Source organism: Peromyscus californicus, unplaced genomic scaffold (assembly GCF_007827085.1).
Source record: "Peromyscus californicus insignis strain IS unplaced genomic scaffold, ASM782708v3 Scaffold_12__1_contigs__length_115047231, whole genome shotgun sequence".
NCBI lineage: Eukaryota > Metazoa > Chordata > Mammalia > Rodentia > Cricetidae > Peromyscus > Peromyscus californicus.
Window position 1 is genome coordinate 66,494,005 of NW_026294413.1, and position 19,179 is coordinate 66,513,183.

Consider the following 19,179-nt stretch of genomic DNA (forward strand, 5'->3'; position numbering starts at 1 on the left):
GCCTTGGGGACTGACTGAGGCAGGGGTTGACATCAGCTGCCTGGAGGAGTGACTACCCGAAGAGCACCTCCCGAGTTGTGTGATACCTCACAGAATGTTCCAGAGAAACTTGGACATAGCAGTCTATACATACAGGGCAGGTGAGCATGTAACTGTGAAGGACGTTTTTGGTGGGGCATTCTAGAAAGTCTTGAGACAGTTCTTATCTTCTGCAAGCAAGGCCCTTCCGCCCCTTGCCTTCCTGGCTGTGGGTTTTGTCTGCTGCTGACAAAGAAGGACTTTATCTTGGTATCGGCAGTCTTCTGGACGCTGTAGAGCAGGTGGTGACAGGAAGAGATTGTGTGTGGACCGAGGCCCTGGGCAAGGTTTCTGAGGTGTGTCATGATGAAAACCACCTTTGGGGGAAGAAGGTTCACTTGGCTTTGTCACACATCAGAGGTCTGGTCGAAGGAAAGCGCTTGAATCTTAGCGGTAGCACCGAGTCGGGAGGACGGTGAAGGAGAGAGGGGCTTCCTGGACACTCTTGGCCACTTGGTTATCAGAGAAGTCTGTTGTATCTTAGAGTCCCCACGGTCCAGACCCTAAGGAGTGCAAGCCCCCTCCGCTCAAGGGTCATTCAGAAGAACACAGCTTCATTATTTGACTTGCAAAATGTGAAAAACATTCTGTCCATCTTTCTTCCTACCGGAACTCTCTTTTTTCTGATAGTTCTCTCTTGCCACATTCAAACAGTGTGCTTCCAGACCTAGGCAGGAGGTGGTTTGTTGCTGTATATTTGCATTTCCTCCATCCCTTCCTCCCCCTTTCTTTCCTTTTGGCCTCTTTATTGGGCCATGTTTAGCTTTCAAAGATACAATGTAATCAAGAAATAAAATGCGTTACCATATACGTACGAGGCAGGTTTTTCTCTGTAGTTCTGCACGGTCACATACTGCACGACCAGCTGATGGATCCCATAGACTGCTGCTGTAGGACCGAAAAGGTTATACGAGAGCTGAAGGACCTCTTTGCCCGTTGATGCCCTGATACCATATTGCAATGTGTCGATCGTACCTGTGGTGATGCTGTACAAACTGACCTACCAAGGTGAAAGTCTTATTATATTTAGTATATAATACTTAACCATCATAATAAATAACAATGATACTAGTATGTATGTTTAATGTAGTATACTTTTTGTTTATTATTATTTTACTGTATTTATTTATTTGAGATAGGATCTTACTGAGCCCAGGCTGACCTGGAATTTAACAGGTAGTCTAGCTTGGTCTCAAACTTGTAGTAATTCTCCTGTCTCAGCCTCCTTGTTATAATGGCTACAGGCCTGCACCACCACACCCAGCTTGTACTATGCTTTTAAATCATTATTTTAAAGTGTGGGTCCTGCACTTATTAAAAAAAAAATCTTTATGTAGATCTTAGTATGGTGGTTAATCCTGTAATCCCAGCACTTGGGATGCTGAGGTAGAAGGATCAAGAGTTTAAAGTCATCCTTAGTTGCGTGTATAGTTGGAGGCCACCTACGTTATGTGAGACCTTGTCATACACGCACCCCAAAAAACTTACTGCAAAACAACGCACGTGTGTGTGTGTGTGTGTGTGTGTGTGTGTGTGTGTGTGTGTGTGTGTGTGTATGTGTGTGATGCTGGCAGCAATCTTATACACCTCAAACTTACCATGTCTTGTTTTTACATGTGGTACTAGGGATGGATGGAATCCAGGCACACCAGGCCCTTTCTCTCCCACTGAGTCACTGCCTCAGCCCCCACCATGCCTCATGAGTGACCATGTGTAGCACCTGACCAGGACTAGCTAGCTTTGTGTAACTACAGCCTAGGATGGCCTCACAACCATACAATAACCTCCTCATGCTGTGCTCAGAAATATGTCTGCCATCAAGTAACACATGACTGTATTTAGGTTCTGTGACCAAATCAGGATTTGAGAAAGTGATTAGTCACGGTGTAAACAAAGGACAGTGAAGCCACAGGTGGGAAAGGCATGGCTTTGCATTCCACCTGATTGCAGGGAAGGCCTGAAAATGGCCAGCATGACTGGCCCTCCAGCGAGTGTTTACCTTACAAGCCCTCAGTGACGAAGCAGCTGGGGTATGACTTGTGTGTCTCAGACTGTGGTCTGCAAAATCAGTAGGAAACTAGTCCATGGCAATCTGCTCTTTCTGACCTTTGCCTTGCATAACTGAGAGTGAAGCCATGTCCTGGGCAGAATGGTAGAAGGCGGGGGATTCTGGTCCTAACCCGGTGAAGGTTAGCATAGGTCTGAATTTGACTTTACTCTGGCTTGCTTTCTTTCATCCAAGTTGCACATGGTGCCATGCGCTTTTAAGGATTCAGTGCCATCTTTTTTGACATCTGCACTCTGTGAGGCTGGGACCTGGCCGATTGAGATTTTTGTCCTAGGCTTCAGGGAGGATTGCAATGATGAGTGAATGTGTGACGTGGAGGGAGCGTGGCTTCAGAGTGCAGGGAGATGGAACTCCATCCAGGTGACAGACATACAGTGATGGCCTGAGGCTTGCTAGGGAGCTGCATGAGGATAGAAGATGAAGAAAGCTAGGGATGTGACATTAACTAGGGTTGGGCCCACGGTCAGCCCTAGCACTTTGATTGACATTCCTCAGGCTGGCCAGCCAGTGTCTGGAAGGAATTCCAGAGTACCCTAGTACACAAACCATCCCTTTAAAAAATGTTGGCAAGTCAGACTTGGGGTTACATGCCTGTAATCTCAGCAACTGGCCTTAGTAATCTTAGCAAGGTGGCCTAGACTACATAGTGACTTAAAGGCTAGACATATAGAGGCCCTGTGTCAGCAAACAAGAACAAACAAAAACATTGGGACTGTTACGAAGTCCAGGTGCTAGAAAGAAGGAAAGGTCTAATAAGTTACCCCTGAACTCTCGTTACATTTTTACTCATTTGCCCTGTTTCACTTCCTGTATTGTTTTTGCGTGAGTCACCACAGTGGGTCCTTATTTATATAGTTTTGGTGACTGCTTCTGTAACCAACGGTAACTCTGTTCTTAGAGCCTGTGTGGTTCTTCTAGGGTCTTTGTAGCAGTCTGCCGTGTAAATACATCAGCTCAATTAACTAATGAGTAGAAAGAAATGTTCTTTTTTTTTTAATTAAACTTTATTTTTTGTGTATGATTGTTTTGCCTGCATGTGTAAATGTGTACCATGTGAATGCAGCGCAGAGGCCAGAAGAGGGCACTAGATCTCCTGGGACAGGAGTTATAGACAGTTGTGACTTAGTGTATAGATGTTGGGAATCGAACCCAGGTCCGGTGGTAGAACAGTCAGGGCTCTTAACCACTGAGCCATGTATCCAGTCCTGAAAGTAATGTTCTTATGGCTACTTCAGTACCTGCTTTAGGGCTGGAGCTCAGAGGGGGAATGTTTGCCTGTTGTGGGTGACCCCACAGTTCCACTGATTCTTAACAACAACCTAACCAAAACCAGTGATGAGCTTTAACTAATCACACTGACTTGATTATCTCTCTACAGCATTCCTCCTGCTTTGGGTTACTGTTTAAAAGGAAGTTTCATAAAAAAATGGAATTTCTAGCCGAGGCGGTAGTGGCTCATGCCTTAATCCCAGCACTCGGGAGGCAGAGGCAGGCGGATCTCTGTGAGTTCGAGGCCAGCCTGGTCTACAGAGCGAGATCCAGGACAGGCACCAAAACTACACAGAGAAACTGTCTCAAAAATCCAAAAAAAAAAAAAAATGGAATTTCTGGATGAACACTCTTATCTGGCTGGCTCTTGATACATATTCCTGGGTGCTATATTATCTTCCTCTTCCCCTTTAAAAATTATTGTTATTATTATTATTGTTATTACTATTATTATTATTGTCATTATTATTTTGGTTTTTGAGACAGAGTTTCTCTGTGTAGCCTTGGTTGTCCTGGAACTCACTCTGTAGACCAGGCTGGCCTCCAACTCAGAGATCCGCCTGCTTCTGCCTCCTGAGTGCTGGGAATAAAGGCGTGCACCACCATGCCTGGTTTATTTATTTTTATTGTATGTGTATGTGTGCTTTGTCTGGATGTATGTATTCATACCACGTGTGTGCCTAGTGCTGAAGGAGGTCGGAAGAGAGCATCAGATCCCCTGGAACTGGAGTTACAGATGGCTGTGAACCACCATGTGGGTGCTGGCAAATGGACCAGGTTCTCTGCAAAAGCAACAGGTGCTCTTAACTGCTGTGCCAACTCTTGAGCCCAATTTTATTTTATTTTTTTGAGACAGGGTTTCTCTCTGTAGCCTTGCCTGTCCTGGAACTCACTCTATAGACCAGGCTGGCCTCAAATTCATAGACATCTACCTGTTGCTGCCTCCCGAGTGCTGGGATTAAAGGCATGCACCATCATGGCCTGGCCAGAGCCTAATTATTTACTGTTAAAGGTTTTATTTATTTTATGTGTATCAGTGTTTGCCTACATGTGTATCAGTGTACTGCATGCCTGCCTGGTGCCCTTGGAGGCCAGAAGAGGCACCAGATCCTCTGGAACTGACGCTGTGGATCATTGTGAGCTACCAAGTGTGTGCTGGGAACCCAACTTGAGCCCTCTGCAAGAGCAAGTGCTCTTAACTACTGGTCATCTCTCCCACTCCCTCCCTCCTTTTCAGAGGCAATCTGTTAGTGTGGCTTGATTTCAAATGTTGTGTGTATTGCTTTCTAAAAGGATTATATTGATAAAACATTGTCCAAACATTGATCTTCTTCCCATCCCCTCCCCTCCCTTTCTCTCCCTTCCCCTCTCCTCCTCTCCTCTCCTTTCCCTTCCCTTCTCCTTTCCTCCCTTCCCCTCCCCTCCCCTCCCTTTCCCTCTTCTTTCTCTTCCCTCCACTCCCCCCTCCCCTCCTCTCTTTTCTCTTCCAAGACAGAGTCTCATATAGTCCAGCTAGGCCTCAAACTTGTTATATAGTCAAGGCTGAACTTGAACTCCTGATCCTTGCATTTCTTCTTCCCAAGTGTTGGAATTACAGGTGTGTACCACCACACTCAACTCAGCATTGATATTCTTGCTTGTCAAATTTGCTTGCATACTTCTATAATCCCAGCACTTGGGAGGCTAAGGCTGGAGGTTCTCCAGTTTGAGGCGAGCCTGGTCTACATACATAGTAGGGCCTTGTCTCAAAAAATAAAAATAAAAATAGAAACAAGCCTAATGAACTTGCTGTCCTCTGAGTTTAAAACAGAAAGTCCAAATCCCTGAAGAGGACCCCACAGAACATTCTTAGGAGGATGGAACAATTAATTTCTGATATAGACTTTTGACGTTGTGCTAATTATATCATCAGTGTAGACAGAATCTAATTATCCAGTATGGTCTACAAATTGTAGGTTGTTCAGTTAATGCTCAAAGTAAAAATGAATATGTATCTAAATATTTTTATAAAAATATGTTAAATAGACTAGACAAGTTCAAGCTAGGAAAATAATTGTTTGATCTTATTATCAGGCCAGAAATACAGGATGCCACTAAGAGTGGCCATGCCACACACACACACCACACACACACACACCACACACACACACACACACACATACACTCACACACACACACACTTTCAGTGCTGGAGACCAACCATAGATAGGGCCTCATGCTTGCTGAGTAAGCCCCTCTCTGAAGGCACAGCCTACCTGGCACACATTGTTAAAGCTTCAGAAACATGGGGGGGGGGGTTAACAACTGTGATATATGCTTCCACTTATTTTCCCCTAAGTGTTTTCACTCATGGTTGTTGCTGTGTGGCCGCTGCTCTCCAAGTCCATTAGATCCCGTGTACTGTACCGAGCACACCAGGGACTCTGCCTGTTTAAAAGGCGGATGAGGAACTCTTTCCAGCAACTTAATATTGATAAGGAGCTCCTGGGGCAGACTTCCGGGCTGGGCCGAGACCACGAGACTCTGGCGTTTGGGTGGCTGCACGCAAAGTTGTCCGTTATTGTTTGTTTGGTTTTCCAGGGATTCGGGCTTCCTGCCACTCACCCTGTAGCTTCATTCCCTGGGGGACTTTTAGCTGCTGACTCTGCACTGCCTTAGTTGTTTATTTTCATTTGAACGTCAATGTCCAGAAACTGTGAGGCCCCGTGGGTGGGGTAGGATCGAAAGGCTCCTTTCAGTTGATGGCCTCCATTGTCCCAAGCAGAAGCCTTGCTTCTGTCACTCGGAAGCCATGGCAATTGGCATCAGTGAGTTGCCTACCCACTTGGGACATGGGTCATAGAGACTGTCACTTTGGTCCTCCAAAGGATGGGGTATGAGCCCTGCCTTCTCCTTGCCCAAGGTGGGCAATGCTGTGTGTGCAGGGAACTTCAGACAGATCTCTCTGCCCGTGGTGGAAGGTTGGAACGAACTTTGTCGGAGACAGCTTTAAGTTTTTCAATTCCATTAATTAATTTGGTTTCGTTAATTCAATGGACTCAGCATGTCAAGTCACTGTACTTTGGGTATCATTTTCTGAACTCGACAGTAGCCTTATCTGGAATTTCTGGGAACTGAATAGCAAAATTCCATCCGGGGTTGGGGGAACCGGGGTGGTGACTGGTGTATGAGAAGGGCCAGGAACACTTATTTTCTCCCAACTTTCCCTCTTATTCTTTCCTCAAGCGAAACCTTGAGATACATGTTTTGGTTGTGAAAAAATATCGCTAATTATAGTTATTTACCCAAATGAGGACACCGTGCATGGATGATGTGTGTTGTTACCAGGGCTGGGTCAAGTCATTTGTCGTTGTCCTCTGCTTTATTAGTTTGTTGTTTGTGGAACATGAACAATCTTCATAACTTAGCCATTGCAGAGGAGTTCACAGTTCACCTGCAGCAGGAGAAGCAGGGATGGTGGGCATCATGTGACTGCTGCTGGAACCTCAGGTGAGCGCTGAGTCACCGAGTGAGCGCTTTAATAGCTACAGTTATGGCAGAAAGTGGAATCATGAAAAATATACATTCAGTCCCTTAAAATTCTATTGAGCCAGGCATGGCAGTGTGTGCCTGTAAGCCTAGTACTCGGGAGGCTGAGGTGGAGGATCTCAAGATCAGTTATCATGGGCCATTATAGTAAGCTAGCCTGGGCTATACAGATCAAGATACTGTCTTAAAAAACAACCCCCCAAACAAACAAGCAAACAAGCCCCAAACTCTATTGTCTGTCTCATCCCGTAACTGGGACAGTTCCAGCAGCCACTGTCAGCATCCAGCTGTTGTCCTTAGTAGAGCTCAGGACCGTCTCCTGTGCTGTTCTCTTTGTGCTGGATGCTTTTGTTTGGCGGCTACTCTCTCCCCAGCCCGCAGGCAGGGGATCCCTTCCCTAGAGATTAAGAAACTCAGGGAAACCAGTGCCTTTCATTAATAACATTGTGAGTGAGCGGCAAGAGACTTCTCTTTTTCTTACAAACAATGAACTTGGTTGTGGTACTTTCCTGAGAAGACATTGGAATATGTGGGAGTCATTGTTTTGTTGTATAAACAATGATAAAATGAGGACTGAAGTATCAGTTACCCTGAGCCGGCTACCTCCCATGCCACCCTTTTATGCCTTTCCTCCTCCAGTCTCTGCATTATTTCCCCTGTGCTCCTCCTAGTAACACTGTGACCAGGATTTCTGGTGGCATGCTTGTTGCTTTGTCACAGAGACCTTGTTACTGTGTTGGGGAGGCAGGCCCGGGACCATGGCCTTGCCATCCAGATATGTTCTTAACTTCCCGATGGGCTTTGATTCCATCCTGCAGTGGGGGGAAAAAGTCATGTTTCTTGTCTGAATGATTCACTAGTGGTTCAAAGTCTAGAAATTTCCACATAAAGTGTATCAGCCTAGTGACTCCTTAAAATAAAATACTATGGCAGCAGAGAGCATGCTGACGGGCCACTGCGAGAGCTGACCTGTGTGCTGTGCCTGCTGACTCTTCAGTCCGTGGCCACGCATCACTAATTTCACACTATCTTCCTTCACATGATGAGAAAAGTGGAATATTTCCTTCCATACCTCGGTCAGTAGTGGGGAGATGTGAATCAGACTGAAGGTCATAATTTTGACTCAGCCTCTTTCTGTCCCAAACCCAATCCTACCAGCACATAAAGAAGCCCAGTAGGGAATATAGAGAGTATCCACCTCCCCAGTGCCAAGGGGCCAGCTGGCTCCCACTCCGGTTTGCAGCTCTGGCGCCTCTCACCTGCCTGGCCCCACTCAGAGTCCAGAGGTTCCCTGGGGGTTCTCATTCTTCTCAGCAACTCAGAACCCACACATTTCTCTGGCTGCTTGGGCCTAGGGTGCACAGAACATTCCAGTAGGGTGTCCTCTCCCCACTGGACATTTCTAAAAGGGTTGTTTTAGTGAGGCAGGAGTATGCTTGAGGACAGCTGCTCTGTCCTTAGCCTGCTGGACCACTTCTTTCTAGAGGTGCAGACGGTGCTGGAGAGAAAGGTCTGGGCACAGCTAGCCTCCCCTTTGCATGTGGAGGTAGAGATAATGCGGACTCCCCCTTACACTGCAGCAAGGAGGAAAGAACCGCTTGACGCATATGCAGGCTTAGAAATACGCAAGTGTGGTATCTATCTGCTGTCACTGTCATCAGAGACCGACTTCCTACAACATCTCGAGCATCTCCAGTCTGAAACTACAAAATTCATAATGCTCAGAATATGTGAGATTCAGGAGCATTTAGATTTGGAGATTTGTGAATTAGAGATGTTCAACCATCAAAGTCTATGCAAATGTTCTAAACCCAAGAAACTGAAATGCAGAACACTTCTTGCTCCAAGATTTTAGGACAGGAGATATACAACCTGAATAGTCATTACTATAGTTTTTTTTTTTTTTTGGTGTGTGTGTGTGTGTGTGTGTGTGTGTGTGTGTCTTTTTAATCTATGTGCATTTCTGGTATTTGTTTACAGTTTTATCAAAGTGAACAAATTATTGAATATGTATTCTTATTTGAAAAAAGTCTTGTTTGCTTCAAAAAGAGCTTATGTGGGGGCTGAAGAGAGTTAAGAGCAATTGTTGCATTTGCGAGGGCTGGGGTTTGGTTCCCAGAACCCACCCTGATTCTAGTTTCTGGGATCCAATGCCCTCTGACCTCCACAGGCACCAGACACACATGGTACACATACACACATGCTGGAACGTTCTGTGCATCCCAGGCCTGAGAGCACCAGACACACATGGTACTCTTACACACATGTTCTTAGAATGTGTGAGAGATGAGGGGACTGCCAATAGGGCAGATGGCTTAGCTCTGTACCAATGTTTTAGGCCCTTTCAGCCAATAGCCTTCTCTAGGGCCAGTAGGTATAAGACTGACCTCCAACCTAAACTTGTCCAGTGTGCTCTAAATGCTGAGGTCCTCTTGCTATGCTTTGAATATACATTGTCCCCGGAAACTCTCGTTGAAATTTAATCTTTATTTTGAGATAGTAAGAGGTGGGACCAGTGAGACCTTTCAAAAGCAACTAGGGCCCTCCCTTCATGAGTGGATCAATCTACCCATACAATGGATTGTCTCAATAGTCCTTAATAACCAGCTTGGATCAGATGTGGCAGTACATACCTGGAATCCCAGTATTCAGAGACTGGGACAGAGTGATCGTTGTAAGTTCAAGGCTAACCTGAGCTATATGGCAAGACTGTTTCAATAAACAAACAAGCCAGCATGGCCAGGCCTCTCTCTAAACACATAATACCCTCTGATACCTTCAACTCGGCCAGCAAGGAGGCCATCGCCACATGAGGCTCCTCAACCTATGGCAAGAACTGTGAGCTGCATCAAAACTTCTTTGCCTTCAGCTCTTCTGTGTCTGTGGTATTGTGTTGTTAGCCATAGGAGATGGACTGAGACACCCCTCAAGGCCCGTTTACATTGCGCTCAGACTCAGTTTGGTGTAATAAAGGCTGTAGGGATGAACCTGATCTGCTCTGCACCTGTGGGAGAACCCATGCCTTGCCAGCATGGCTTTCTGTCTCCTGGGAGGTCAGGCCTTGGTGCAAGGAGGAAAAGGGCCCCATCCAGATCTTGACAAGTTTCCTGCAGATAGATAGACAGACAGACAGACAGACACCACCCTCCCCCCCATGCTCCCCCCTCACGGTTTTGAGGGCAAGGAGTACTGTAGACATCTTACCTTTGGCCTCATGATGAGAGGATACAAGAAGGAAGGTGTAGCAGAGAGAAGCTGCAGCTGCTGTGGGACTTGCACCCCAAGTTTCCCCAGGTCTGGCCCTCCTGTGTGGTGAACCAGCTAATTTCTTCTTTGTTCCAGGCAGGTTGGATTAGGTGTTTGAGCGCTTGTAGCTGAAAGTACTTGACTGGTAACTACAGGAAATGGCATGTTGGCCCAGACTTGACCTTCTACAAGGCTTTCTGGTCGCTTTCAAAACCTGGTTGCAGGATTGGGGGGTGTGAAATATTGCTTGTTTGTCTTCAGGTGCATATAAAGAAGATTAAAGTAGTTGTTTTTATAAATCACTCTTGGGCTTGGATTTGAATGACATGGATGGATATACTGAAAAGAAAGCTCCTAAATTTGAACTTGTTTTTTCTATGTGATATGTGGTTTATTTCCTGAAGGAAATGCTGTTTATGCACTACGACTTCCACAGCCCCCCAAAAGCTCCAGAAAATAGGCTGTTGCTATGTCCCTGGCAGACACTGGGGACTAGGTGAGAAACCGGCCATGGACATGGGTTACAATAGCAATGCTGTCCATGGCAGACCTGGAAGTAAGCTCTCTCTGCATCCTGATTTCATATACAAGCTTCTGGAAGCCTCATATCTAGCTTTCTCACCCAGCACATTAGGAACCAGAGACAAGGCACAGGAAAGAAGGAGGCGTTTCTAGAAAGGAGCTTTGGAAGACAGCTTCTAGTATGTTCTGTGGATGGCCAGGGATGTGAATCCTGGCTCATGGGTCATGGGTTCATACCAAAGATGGTTGAATAGCTGAGGCATGGTTGCAACATGAAAAATAAATTCTGAGGAGATATGGGATCAAAAGAGGCTCACTGATTGCAAAACTGGAGAATTCCAGCAATTTAGCTTCTTCTGTGAAATTCAAGTGGTTAACGTGTTTTAACATAGATAAAGGGCGTCCCTGTCAAGGCAGTGATGTCTGTTTCTCCAAGTATGTTTAAGGTGGGGCCTGTGGCATTTTTAATGAAAGATTCTAGCCATACAAAACCATATAGAGTAACACAATGGTACCTCAGGGTTCAAAACCAAGGGAACAGCGCCGGCTGCTGAGACGGCTCAGCAGGAAAGGTGCTCGCTGCCAAGCCTGGCGATCTGCGTTGGATCCCTAGGGTTCACATGGTAGGAAGAGAGAACTGATTCCCACAGATTGTCCTCTAACTTCCACATGTGCATCATGGCGTGTTTGCATGCTTGGGAACACACACACACACACACACACACACACACACACACACACACACACACATACATACACACACACATATACACTAAAAGTGTTATTAAAGAATTAAAGACCCAACTTTACAAATATGGCTGCCTATTTTAGGTCTGTTTTGTCCTCGAAAGATCACTCCATGATGTTAAATAAAAGGTGGAGATTTAATAGGTTCAGCAGAAGGGAAGTGGAGACCAATCACCCTTCAGAAGAGCTTTGCTAGGACAGTTACAGCATCATTGCCACAGACAGCCCCATGGGGCCGTGGATGGGAAGGCAGGCTTTCGGGTGCAGAGACGGACGTCCTTAGACAGAGCTGCAGAAGCAGCAAGCCGGGGTCCTGAAGGGGACGGGCTTCAGTTCTGGAGGACAAAGGAGTTTCTTGTTCCTGGAGGTTTCAGGGGGAAGTTCACGTCATGTGACCTGGCCGACTCGCCAGGTGTCACAGGCACAAAGGCACTAGATAAAAGTAAAGTTTTAGTTTAAGCTGTCTTGGACCTGTGCATCAGGAAGCACTGGCTAGCCGCTGCTGGGGGACAGAGAGTGAGAGCCGCAAAAGTCCAGCTTCTCAGCTGTCCAGAGAGCAGCAGGGGGCAGTGCCTTGATTTCTGGGCTAGACAGCAGCAGATAGAGGGTCTTGGCCAGATGTGAAATTTCTCGTTTTGAGTATTTCTGCTTGTTTGTTTATGTTTTTAAGACAGGGTCTTACACCTGGGCTGGCCTGGAACTCACTATGTAGCCCATGTTGGCCTTGAACTTACAGCAGTCATCTTGCTTCAGACTCCTAAGTGTTGGGATGGCTGACGTGAGCCACAGTGGCTGCTTATAGTGTGTGTGTGTGTGTGTGTGTGTGTGTGTGTGTGTGTGTGTGTGTGTGGTGTGTGTGTGTGTGTGTGTGTGTGTGTGTGTGTGTGTGTGCGTGCACACGCTGTGGTTCACACCCAGAGTTGTGTTTATGCCCAGTGAGAACTCTGCACTGATGTTTACTCCCAGCCCCACTGTTTGCTTTTATTACAGGTAAATGCAGCCATAGTTCATATTGGGTGATTTTGGATTTTATATGAATGATTTCCTTCTGTGTTACTCCACAACTTGTCTTCATTCATTGCCATGCTTAAATATTGCACAATGTAGCTAATCTCTGTTGATAGGTGTCTAGAACTATTAGCTTATTGTAAGTTGAATTATAAAGAATGCCAAATGCCAGGCATGGTGGGATCTGCCTGTAATCCTATCACTCAGGAGGTAGGGGCAGGAGGATTGGAGGTTCAAGGCCGGCCTAGGCTACATGAGACCCTGTCTTAAAAAAAAATACATTTTATACATTTATGAAATTCTCAAAGAATTAATACAATACTATATTTAAATAATAAGAATACTTTAGTGAGTATTCACACACATACACATATGTATAAATGTTTGTATTTGTAGGAATAAGATACGGAGTAATTAAGTACATAGTGTACAACTTACACACACACACACACACACACACACACACACACACACACACACACACACACAATTTTCTGGAGTATACCAAAATTCATTTTCTCACCAGAGCTACCTGAGAGATATAAATGTTTGCCATTCTGGTGAGGGTCCTGTAATCTGTGCTTCCTTTATCTGAAAGACTGAGTATTTGAGCAGCTTTTTAAATCCTTCTCTGCCTGTGGTATAGAGCCTGTCTGGCCCATTTAAGGAAGATCCTCTAACAGTTCTTTAATGGATTCATGCTAACTGCTTTTGTATTTTATGCACTAAATCCTTTGTTTTAAGAGTGCCCTGCTGTGTTCTCGGTGTCCTTTTATGCACATAAATCATCATTTCTGATATGGCTGAATTTATCAACATTTTTCTTTGTCTCTTGTGCTTTTTAATGCTTGTTTAAAAGTTTCTTGTCGCCTCTGCCAGTAGGACAGCTGGGAGCCCTTGAGGTCCTGACTTCAGGAGGCACGAGGATCATGACTGCCACTATCTGGTAAGCTCATTATGGGCTGGTGCCAGGTCTGTGCTGAGAAGAGATGTCCAAAATAATGTACAAGAGGAGTGAAGTGAGCCCACCTGCTTGAGAGTGGCAAAACCACAGTGTGATCTGTGTCTGCCTTTTTTTCTGACTCTTGCTAAGGGCTGAATCGTCCCCTTGAAGGCCCGGGGTGTGTGTGTGTGTGTGTGTGTGTGTGTGTGTGTGTGTGTGTGTGTGTGTGTGTAAGGGAGCGGGGTCTCCAAATGCTTGCTAAGGGCTCTTTCCTTTCTTAAGGGAGAAAATGAAACTTAACCTCCCAGTTGTTCCAGAAGGGTCCTTAGGAACTCTTCACCCCGGCCCAGCCCCAGAAAACCTTGCACAGTGAAGTGTTTTGGTTCAATGCTGAACCGTGGTGTGTTTGTTTCTCTGAGGTTCAGGGGTCCCAAGAGGTTGAGTGACTTGCCTGAGTTCACACAGCGGGTCAGCAGGGTGGGGAGTAGTTGTGGAATTCTGTGACTCCTAGCTTAGTTTTTTGGCTCTGCTCAAGCTGTTCCCTGCTGTGACACTTTTGTTTATTCGTCCTTTAGCGGCTAAACTTGGTGAATAGTTGGGATGTTTAAAAGTCCGAATCCTTTAAATTGCGGCTATTGTCTGCCTTAGAATGTCTGGGAAGGGCTGGTAAAGAAATTATTTTGCCTTTCTATACAAACTGTTGTTGTTGGTACAAGTTGACCATCCCTAATCCAAAAATCTAAAATCCAGAATGTTCCCAAACTCCAAATTTCTTGAGTATGGACACGATGGCACAAATGGAAAAATTTTACAATAATTTCTTATAAAACTTTATTCCATTCATACGTATGCTTAATAATTCCGGGTATGTGCGGAAGGCGCATGTAAGTGAGCTTCTGTCACTGGGACAACATGCCTGAGACTGTCAGTATAGACAGAGGAGCGCTTAGTTTAAAACCTCAGTCTCCTGTTAGAGCTAATGATGTTATAGTGGTTCACAGAAAGGAGGAGGAAATGAAATTACCCTGTAGGTGAGCTTTAGTAGAGGAGGCTCATGGCCACAGGTAGGTAAGATCTGGCCTTGAAATGGGAGAGTATTTGGAGAGAGAGGTTGTGTGATGATTGATGGTCCTGAAAGGAAAGGGCTGTCACTTCCCAGGCCATTAGGATAGCTACAGTAGCACACCACAGGTAGCATGGTGGGGTCTTAAAGGAGAGAGAGCCTTCGATTCCTTCAGTTCTGTGGAGCAGGAAAGGTGTAGCATCGGATCATGCAGTGGGGTCCTTAAGAGGTGGGGACAGACCCTTCAGTTCTGATAGTTCCCTTTAGATCCCGGGGAGCACGGTACAGTTTCTTGCTCTTATAGGGCTTATTTTAAGGGGGGGGGGGGGGGGGCGTGTGTCTTTACACCACAGGCCTACTTAGAAGTCACGAGGCATCCATAAAAGTAAAGTTATAGGGGTATAGACATGGTCTGGAGGTTAGGTTACTCTTGTGAAGGACCCCAGTTTGGTTCCCAGAACCCACTATCAGGCAGCTCACAAGGTCCAGGAGATCTGATGCCCTCTTCTGGTCTCTGCACACACACACACACACACACACACACACACACACACACACACACACCCCGCACCACAGATAATTCAAGGTTATATTGAGTCTGAGCAGTGGCAGGAAGATGCTGTAGTTGCAAGGGAGGGTGAGAACACTACAAGACCTGCAGGGTCACAGAATGCTTCTCATCAGCTTTCCTTGGAGAGGGAGAGACTGAGCTTTGACAGAGAAGGGGACAGCTAGAGGGTCTAATGATGTAACAATGACCACTTGACTCTGCCGCTTTGGGTTTACTGCATCTCAGTCTGTCACTTCAAGAGTGTGTAGCAGAGATTTGTCACTCATGGCAGCCAGGAAGGTGGGGTGGTGGGGGAGGCGTGACGGAGTGCATCAGGGCTTTCATACCCTTTTGGGACGCGATCCCAGTGACTAACTTCCTAACAAGAATCCCATCACTTTAAGTGTTGTGTAGCTTTTTCTTCCCCAAACACAGCAGGCATCTTTGTATCTTCCCACAATTTCAGAATTTATCAAGTAACAATAAATTCACAAGGTACCTCTTACTGTCTGCAGTTTGCCAAGTAGTCTTGATATCCCTTGATAGCTGGCCAGTGGCAAACAGGTTCTTTTCTTCTAATCTTAATTGCTAGAATGAACTCTAAGATCACCTCACACAGTACTATCTATCTCCATATATATGGAGATTATAGAATGGCAACAAAGGGATTAAGAGGTCCGAAGAGTTCCAAGAAGGCCTTGCTGGGACAGAAGCAGAGAGTCATCGCAGGTACCTCAGTAAGAGAGAGGCATACTGCTTGGAGGGCTGCCAGAGTCCACAGAGCTAAGGTGTAAACAGTGGGAGGCAAGGTGTAAGACTGTAGGGACTGCACGGAGATGAAGCCCTGAGAACATGGGAGCTGTCTGCCTATCCTTACCTTGATGCACACATTGGTGGTCAGATAACAGGTTGGCTGGGGACATACCCATCACATTAGGTGGCTCGCTCTTGTAGGGTCCAGGTAAAGGCATGTGGTATGTGTGGTGAGTTCTTGGACCTGTCTCTCCAGATAGGGTTTTGATGCACCATGTGCCCATGTGTCTCCAATCTGTTTTGGTAAGGTTACTTGTCGGAATAAGCTGCTTATCACTCTGTGCCTCGTAGATGATGTTAAGTGCCCAATGTGATGCAGTCATCCCTCCTCTGCACTCAAAATGGAGCCAAATGCTGAGTGCAAAATGGGGTCCCAGGGCAAGACACAGCCTGAAAACTTCTATTTCACACAACATGAAGTCACTCAGAGCAGGGCACAGTCTGTCTCCACGCATTCCCTTTTTGGTGGTGGAGGTAGGAGGCACATAGATCATGCAACCCCCAAGACTCACAGAGTCTTTTTACCAACGTCATGTAAGTGGTAAACAGCTGCTGGGAGAGGGGATGCTCGAGTGGTAAACTGAGGCATCATCCATGTTGGGGTGGTTGGTGTGCCTGCAGAAAACCCCTGTAAACTTAGTAGTCCAGCAAACTGGACTTGGATGCTCTCCTTTCTTTGATCTGGGATCTTCGGGTACCCTCTCTATCTGGGGTGAACAGAAAGAGACTCCCTAGAGAAAGCCACACAGTGTAAAGGTTCTGTAGCCTCCAGTGGCTCCACAGGCTGGTGACCCTTCCATGGGTCTTTGGGGAGACATTCTAGATCTAGACCAGATCACAGTATATATGAAACAGTAACCCAGTTTCTCATTTAGACAGGCATGCCAGCACCGTGGTGTCTCATTATGTGTAAGTTAATGTTCCCAAATCTGAAAAATGCCCCAATCCCAAACACTTCTGGGTCCCACGTATTTCAGATATGGGGTTCTCAACGTCTCTGTCATTGAAAAATAAGAGCAAATTAAATATGAAATAAACATTTGAAAAAAATTTAATTGACTAAAGGATTTATCTGTAGGGACTTCTAGGCAGAAAGCATCATTGTCATTTGGAAAAGAGTCGTGAGTTTTTCTCTCAGGTGATGGTGAAGGCGGCCAACTATAGAGGTTTTTTTGTGTGTGTGTGAAATGTTTTATTATATTCTTGAAAGTTGTCTGGGATTTCCTGATGTGAAATGGAATCTAGAACAAATGTGACTAATCTATATCAGATTAAAAAACTTTCCAGACAGTGAATGGAGTTTTGGGAGAACATATATAATAGCAAAACACATTTCAAAAAAGGTAATGTAGCCAGGCACACACCAGCACTTGGGAGGCAAAGGCAGGGGGATCTCTGAGTTCAAGGCCAGCCTGGTCTACATAGAGAGACCTTGTCTCAAAAACAAAACAAAACAAACAAAAAGCTAATGCATAAAGAGCTTCTGTGGAACAAAGGTACTAGAAGTGCAATGTTAGGATGGCCAGATGTTGGCCGGGCGGTGGTGGCGCACGCCTTTAATCCCAGCACTTGAGAGGCAGAAGCAGGCAGATCTCTGAGTTCAAGGCCAGCCTGGTCTACAGAGTGAGTTCCAAGACAGCCAAGGCTACATAGGGAAACCCTGTCTCAAAAACCAACCAGCCAAACAAACAAATGAACAAGATGGCCAGATGTTATGAATGACTGATTCACATACAATACATAAGAGCTCAAATAAATCCATGGAAGTCTGAAGCATTTCTTCCTATCAAATTGGTAAAACTCAAAAGACTGTTGAAGCAGCCTTGGTGAGAGTGTGCCCCCATGCTCTTGGTGGTGGAGTGCCAGACTAGAGAGCTCCAGTGGATGCCCCCGTACCAGTGCCTTAGGCCCCCATGACAAACCACATGAGAAATGAGTTCTTTCCGTTCTGAAAGTCCAGCATTGGCACCAGCAGGTTGCTCCCTGCAGCAGATGTGAGCCAGCGTCACGCCTGTGCTTTCCCAGCTGCCTGGGAGATGGCCTTGGTGTCCTCAGATAGACAGCGCTCTGCGTCAGTCTGTGCCTCCATTCACATGTCCTGCTCCCAGTGCCCTGTGTGTCTCTTCTCCGACCCTTCCTCTCCTTCTCTTTAGGAAGATATCAGTCACTGGATTTAGAGCCTACTCTATTGTCTGTGATGCCACAAAAGACCCCATCTTAACTTGGTTCCATCCATAGAGGCCCTGTGTCTAAATAGGGTCCCATGTGTAGGTACTGGGGGTAAGGACTTCATTAGAATCCTTTCTGGCATGTCATCTTATGTGTTCTAAATGGGTGTACTTGGTCGTCTCAGGCCTAGGATTCCGCCCTTTAGAAGCAGTCCGCATTTGCACAAAAGCTTCTGTGCTGTGTGTTCATCACTACAGTGTTTGCAATGCTGAATGCTAAAAACAAAAGTTGAGTAGAGGGCCAGGGCGACGGCTCCGTGAGTAAAGTCACCTGTGGCCAGGCCTGACAACCCGAGCTCTATTCCTGGGACCCACGTGATGGAGGGAGGGAATTGATGCCTGCAAGCTGTCCTCTGGTCTCCACCTGCACGCTATGGCGTATGGGCACACACGCACGTACACACACACACAAATGCAGTGATGGCAATTTTTAAGAGGTGAGTAGAGCTGGTGTGGAGGCTCATGGCTGTAATTGTAGCACTTGGGAGCCTAGAGAGAAGATTACTGACTGTTTAAGCCTGAATGAAGAGAGAGGGCCAGGCAAGCCTGTCTTAAACAAACCGTGGCGGGTGGCAGGTGGCGGGTGGCGGGTGGCGATTTGCACTCTTTCTAGGTTGACACAATCCTGTAAGAGACGAACACACAGAAGGGTAAAGGAAGTTTCCCTAAAACCCAAAAAGAGACCGTAAACCTCTTCTTCGGACCCACAGCTAAAGCAGAAAGAAGAAATATCAATTAGATATAAAAATGATGTGTTTTTAGGAGTTTGTTAATATTCCCTAAAAACTAGCTTTTCATGAACTATGAGAAATTAAAAACAGAAAAGTCCAGCCAGTGATGCTGTTTATATTTGATGACAACCTTGAACCGACAAGCCAATGATTGTGCTTAGCTCCTGAATTGTCCCTTATTTCTTTTTTTTTTTTTTTTTTTGTCCCTTATTTCTTAACAGAAGACTAAAATGCCATTGAAGTGCTCCTTGGGCCCTTCCCTTCTCCTTGAAGGGCACCATCGCTTCAAATTCGATGGGTACTCTTCCTGTCTGTATTTTGATACTCATCGTACATATTTAAATTTGATTTAAATGTGGCATGTTGTATATATTTTTGAAATTGG

At 45.8% G+C, this 19,179-nt stretch overlaps 1 protein-coding gene and 1 non-coding gene across 2 annotated transcripts in view; both read left to right on the forward strand.

Annotated features, from left to right (window-relative positions):
• The window catches only part of Cryl1 (crystallin lambda 1), a 121,245-nt gene that overhangs the window by 38,936 nt on the left and 63,130 nt on the right, over nucleotides 1-19,179 (forward strand). The gene's annotated exons all lie outside the window — the stretch shown is intronic.
• Nucleotides 18,664-18,775, forward strand: LOC128108094 (small nucleolar RNA SNORA26). Its single transcript, XR_008217308.1, has one exon. It is a non-coding gene; the product is annotated as a small nucleolar RNA SNORA26 (small nucleolar RNA).